Here is a 6,320-nt window from a genome sequence, read left to right as displayed (position 1 = left end):
AGGCCCCACTGAAAGGCAGGCCCAGAGGGATGGATGGATGGAGGAGATTCTTTCCAATTCGAGTCTCTTACACAACCAGCCTGGGGATGGCAGGTACCTGAAACTGACCTAAAAGATAAGCCTGGATTGTGGGAAAATAGTCCAAATGGAGTATTCCCATGATAACAAATGAAAAATAAAAATGCTTTAATCCTAGATTCCCCAGAGGACACAAAGAGTCTTTGTCTAGGTAGTGTACCAAGTCAATTCTCCAGGATTTCAGCCTATGGAACATTGTGACTTGTAAAGTCCCGGTTGATGCCAACCCCCTGGGATGGGGGCCAAGAGCCAGGGAATGCAGAAATGACCCAGCCCATGGTCGTTAGGTAGGAAGAGATGTTAGGGGAGCGTTGTGTATTTTCTTCGATCGTTGCCCCGCTGCAACAAAGAATTGAAGGGCAGAGACACAGTAGTGAAGCAGAGTAAAGTTTTATTTAAAGTTACTTAAAGAGAGAAGTGCAGCAGGCAACCTCAGCAAGGACAGGTGCCCTGAAAGGTTAGAGAGGGAAAGTTTAAGGTTAAAAGGTTACACACTTAGAAAGTGTGGGTGACCTCAGAGATAGGAGCACCCCCTGAAAGGTTGAAAAGAGTTTCAAGTTAAAAGGTTGTGCACTTAAAGTGTGGGCGGCCTCAGAGAGAGGAGCACCTTGTAAGGTTGGGTGTTCCCCCTTTTAATGATTCTTTAGAAATGTGAGTAAGGGCTGGTGGTGCAGATTTGTTAAGAGGTCCCTGAATACTTAGAACCAACTTAACACAAGGAAGATCCTCCCCTGATTTCTCCCTGGGATCTGGGTGTCTTGGTCTGGGAGCAGATCAAACAGGCTGGCTGCCCAGCCCCGATGGTGGGCTAAGGTATTGTCTGTTTGCTAAAGAGTAAGTTAAGAATCTTACATTTTTAACTTCCTGGGTATTAAAATACAATCTTTAAGATGGAATACTTCCTGCCTATCAGTATGTTGTTTATGGCTGGGCCTGCATGCTAATTTAGTTGCCTAGGTTAGAAAATAATTAGGGCTGGAAGAAGGAAAAAAACAGCATATAGTAAAGGTAACAAAATAAGCTGCACCTGCATGATTAAGACAATAAAGACCTGGGCTATGCTGAGGATATTATCTCAGATATTATCTGGGGAATATTCAAACATTCCAGGTCAATGAGACAAGGACTGTGGGTGTAGTCAGAGTAGGGTGAGGGCCTGGGGGGAAGTGGGGGAAGCAGCCCGTAATATTTAGAGTCAGAGCAATGTAACAATGGGCAAAGAAGTCACTATTGAAAGTCTGTGCTAAGCATTATGCAAAGTCAAGGTCACACTAGTTCTGTAAGGCAAAGATATAGACATCTTCAGTGAGATCACTTGAAGGTCAAAAGGCCAGGAGCAACTTGACCTGGAATGCTTGAGTGTTCTGCAAGGGCATCAGCATAACCAGTGACACCACTGTCAGCCCTGGCAACAGACTGTGACCCAGCCCACCTTGAGGGCAGGGCAGGTGATGCAAGTCCACACCCCTAAGTTTTTCATGTTCTTGAAAAATCCTCAACTGCCTATAAAACCCCCTAGACAATGCACCACTACGGGCTCTCTTGTCCCCTCCTGGTGTGAGCCAGAAGCTCTATTCTGTCACTTTATTTCTAAACAAAAGCCTGTACCTTACTCTCCTACCTCGAGTGTTTGTAAAGCTCATTCTTTGGCTTCGTGGACAAGAACCCCAGCATCACCAAGTTGCTCCTGGCTTTTTGAGATTTAATTGATTAATATTGGGTCTTTTTAGTGAACTTTCTGGTCTTTTTCTCTTTCCACCCTGCTTATCTATTTTCCTGCCTAACAGACAGAAATGAGCGGGACGAAAAAGAGAGACGGTCCCCCAAAGATGACTCAGGGAGTTGATCAGGTAGAGCCAGAAAGCCAGAACTGACTCCGAGAGTTAATCAGATGAAGCCACAGGGTCCACGAGTGACTCAGGAAATGTCCAGGGTCCCCCCAGACAAGCAACATCAGAAGCACAGGCACAGCAGAGCCCATGTCCCCATTTCACCAGTCTAGAGAACTGACAGCTGTCAACCAAGGACCTCTCTGCCCTGCCAACACCACAGAAAAGCAGCCTCAGTATGAGCATCTGGGCCTATCTTAGGCAGGCCCGCTCTGTTGCTCTATGTGGAGTGTATTAAAACTTACTTTGCTTTCTTGACTTAGTTTCTTGTCTCACTATATCTGCGTTCCCTGTGACACCGAGCCAAGTCCTTTTATTCCTAACAGTTGTACAAGCGCCACCTCCCACACCTCCCAGAGCCAGTCTGGGACCTATAAAAGACATCCCTGCTGCAGCATCTCCATCTGCTCTGACTCCCCAAGGACAATTCTGTGCTCCATCTGTGAGCAGGGTGAGTGGGAAGCGGAGCCTGAGGGGGCACTGAACAGGATAAGGGAGGAATAGGCAGCTGGGAGAGGAAGAGCAGAAAATGGTAAGGAGGAGGAGGGAGGCTGAGCAGAGAGGGTGAAGTATTTGATTGCTGCCACACTTGAGCAGGAAAAAATTACAAAGAGGAAAAGATTGTACTGTGACCTAAATGGTCATTGACACTGAGACAGGGACCACTGATGTAGTCAGAGTAGGGCGAGGGCCTCCGCAGGGGCAGGGTGGGATATTTGCAGTCAGAGCAATGTAACTACATGCAAGGAAACTCCCCCTACTAAAACTCTATGTTGAACATTAAGCTCTAGAATCATTCTTCAATGAGATCAGTTAATGTTCCCCAGATAAAGAAGAGTAGCACATGTTTTATTATGCTAATCATTTGTAATCGTGTGTAAGATTCACTTTAGGATACTAAAAGGCCCAGGCCAATGTGCTGTCTTTCCTCCTTCAGATCTGATGAGGTGATTTTGGAAACTGAGCAACTAACTTAGCATGCAGACCCAGCTGTAGACAGCATAGTAAAAGGCAAGAAGAATTCCATCTTAAAGATAAGATTGCATTTTAACATGCAGGAAGTTCAAGAGGCAGGATTCTTTAGCAAGTAGAAAATACCTCAGCCCACCTTGGGGGCTGGGCAGGCAGCCTTTTGATGTGCTCCTGGAACAAGAAGCCGGTATCCCAGAGAGAAATCAAGGCAGAAAATTCCTTATGTTAAGTCAATTTTTAATATTCAGGGACCACTTAACAAGTCCACAACCCTAAACTCTTTTTCACATTCCCATATATTCTCAGCTGCCTATAAAACCCCTAGACAAAGCACCACCATGGACTCTCTTGTCCACTCCTGGCGTGTCCCAGGAGCTCTGTCCTTTCACTTTATCTCTAAATAAAAGCCTGTATCTTGCTCTCCTACCTTGAGTGTTTGTGAAGGTCATTCTTTGGCTTCATGAACAAGAAACCCGGCATCATATTTGGGGGCTTCTCTGGGATAACTTTGGAGATGAGTATCAGCATCCAAGCCTGCCCTTTCTTTCATTGTACTTATAGAAGGAAGCTGTCTGTGGCACACAGCATCAGGTGCTCACCAGCCACTTCAATGGGACTAGCCTGGCTGCTGATCTCAAAGTCTCGAGCGACAGGTTCCCCTGCATCTCCCTCAGTGGATCCCCCACCTCCCTTGGGAGCCAGGAATGTCAGCTGAGTGGAGGCCAGGATTCCCTTTCAGAGGCATCTCCTAGGATGCGAGGGACTGAGGAAAGCCATGGGCAACTGTGAGAGTCTAGGCTGAGGCTACACTTCAGCGGCTTTACAAAGGCCCACGTGTCTGGAATCAGACCCCGACAGCCCAACTGGGTATCTGTGAGGAGTGCCTCTTTCTCTGTCTCTGACTTCCAGCCTGCTTCTTCAGGCCGCCCTGGACTCAGTGAGGCAGGAGGCGTTCCTAATTCTGTAACTCCCTTCTAACTTCTTCAATTTCATGGAACCTGATGCTCACCGCCACAAGGTAGGAGACCTGCACTTCACTCTTATTCCTGACTAAATGCTGTGCTTTTTATCTCATAAAAATGTGCCTGGGCACCCGTTAGCCACTTAAAAGGTGATTAGCATTGGCTACCAGTCTTAAGTCTCAGGTGAAAGGTTTCCTGGTGTCTGCTGCTCCTTGATCCCCCACCTCTGGATGGACAGGATTGTCAGGGAGTGGCTGAGCGGATTTCCTACTTTCCTACCCTAATCTGGGGACTCTGACAGCAGACTGGACTAGTAGACAGTGGTCCTGAGATCTTGGCTCCAGCCAATTGATCCGACGGCACTGAGTGAACCTCCTGCTTGGCTGCTGCCTATGCGAGAGTCGCAGATGACACCTGACCTCTTGTCTCAGAGATAAGATTTCTTACACTGGGTGACTAGCGGCATAATTCCCAGGCAGTGGCAGAAACTGTTGTTTGAGATTATAGACCCTCCCCCCATAAGTGTCCATGGCAGTCCCTGAATTTTATTTCTGGCCTTAACAAAAGTTCCCTTGCTCCCCATTCAAAGCAGTCCTCTTAGGCCTGTGCCACTTTCTCCTGTGTAATGTAAATGAAGTCTGCAAAGTAATCAAGCTGAAACCTGAGACCAACATGTAAATGGCTCTATTCTATTGATCTCCTATCCTTAGAGGCAGTCATCCTGGGGCTAGGCATTTCCTTTTCTTCAGCTCCAGGGAAAGCAAAACAGGCTTGTGACTTAGATCAGAGCTCTGGCAGCAAGAAGTCACACTGTCCCTGCGCTTATCAGACAGGCAGGGGGTTCTCAAGGAAAACTCATGTAGAGAAAACTAGGGAAACTCCCAAAAGGCATAAGTAGGAGCACACTGGTAAGGTCCCACTAAATCCAGAGCTCCGAGGTGACTCTTGCTTAGTGGGAAGGCAAGAGTGGAATCAAGGCAAGGTGCAGGCCATGCTGGTAAGGGGTGGTTAAATCCAGTAGGCCTGGCAGAGGGGGTGATTGACCACTGTCACCAAAGCTCCAAGGCGAGGGGATGCCATCACGGAGAGAGAGGCTGATCAGGTGCTTGACACCCATATTTCTCTCTCTCTTTCAGATGGGAGCATCCTCTTCAAGGTTAAAGCCAGACATGCCTCTGGCATACATTCTGAGGAACTGGGAGCAATTTGATCCCCAAACTCTGAAAAGGAAGTGCCTCATCTTCTTCTGCACACAAGCCTGGCCTCAATACAAACTCTCTGATGGAGAGACTTGGCCCTCTGAGGGAAATACACTATATAATAAAGTTATGCAGCTAGATTAACTTTGCCACAAAGAAGGAAAATGGTCATGTAAAGGAATGCAGGAAACACCCTAGAGCGAGAGCCACCCAGTTTCCATACTCTAAGGGGGATGAAACTTGTGACAAGACGTTAAGGAATGCTTGTGCAAAGGTCAGGCAAGCGGTGGGTCCCCGTTTCAACTTTATTGGTTAAAGTATGGGATGTGTTTTAAATTCATTGGTTGTGGTAATGTGTGGGCTTTGGTGCAACGGCTGTGGAAATCCTATATAATCTATACCTAAAGTTGCTTGGGGGTCGACAGCTCGGACTCGACCTGCGTGTCAGGGGAGGTGCTGTCGGCCCCAGCTAGCTGGCTGAATAAAGACTTTGCTTGGATTTACATCTCCGTGCCTGTGTGGTTTGTTCTCTGGAGAAGCCCCGGAGTTCCGAACCCTAACATTTTGGGGGCTCGTCCTGGAACCGAGCGACTTCCTGGAGAACAAGGGACGGCTGGAGGCAAGGTCTGATTGTCCGGACGGGGCAGTGTAATTCGAGGTTCGCCCCCTCGTGTCTGCATAAATTCAGTATAAAGCGGGAGTCGCCATCCCGTGTCTGGTCTCGGGTTAGTGATCCTGAGTAAGGAAGTCCGGGTTGGTAGTCCCGGCCCCCAGGTTAGTGACCCTGGGTGAAGCCCAGGTAAACAGTCCTGGCCCTAAGGTCCGAGTGATTCGGCCTTAGGAAGGGAAGTCCGATCGGCAGGAACCTGGCGCCCGAGGAGGAAAGGATCGAGCTCGTCACCCTGTGGCAGTCCGAGTGGACGCCTTTCGGGAGAATCACGAGAGTTTTTGAGGATCCTGAAAGTGGTGAGTGTGGTGCACACCAGAGTGAGAGAAGGACCAATCCGAGTGAGTGCGATCAAATGTGGTGTGTGTGTTTGGTGTTATCGTTGATTGTTTTATTGTGTATAGGTTTATATTTCTTTTTGCGCTTTTCCCTTTAAGTTTCTCTTACTCTGAGGCTCTCCTGTTCCTGTTCTCTCCGTTTCTCCTTTCTGCCACTAAATCATTCCCCTGCAGGCACGGGTCGGGCAGTTAAGAGCCATTAGGGCGTCCGCCGC

The 6,320-nt window shown here is 48.1% G+C and overlaps 1 long non-coding RNA gene across 1 annotated transcript; it reads left to right on the top strand.

The window, feature by feature from the left end:
- The first annotated feature begins 2,361 nt into the window (after window positions 1-2,361).
- On the top strand, window positions 2,362-5,599 carry LOC130683423 (uncharacterized). Its single transcript, XR_008997132.1, has 3 exons — window positions 2,362-2,499; window positions 3,849-3,957; window positions 5,038-5,599. It is a non-coding gene; the product is annotated as an uncharacterized LOC130683423 (long non-coding RNA).
- The last annotated feature ends 721 nt before the right edge of the window (window positions 5,600-6,320 follow it).

The sequence above is a fragment of the Manis pentadactyla genome, chromosome 4 (assembly GCF_030020395.1).
Source record: "Manis pentadactyla isolate mManPen7 chromosome 4, mManPen7.hap1, whole genome shotgun sequence".
Classification (NCBI taxonomy): Eukaryota; Metazoa; Chordata; class Mammalia; order Pholidota; family Manidae; genus Manis; species Manis pentadactyla.
This window is presented reverse-complemented; position numbering and strand designations above follow the sequence as displayed.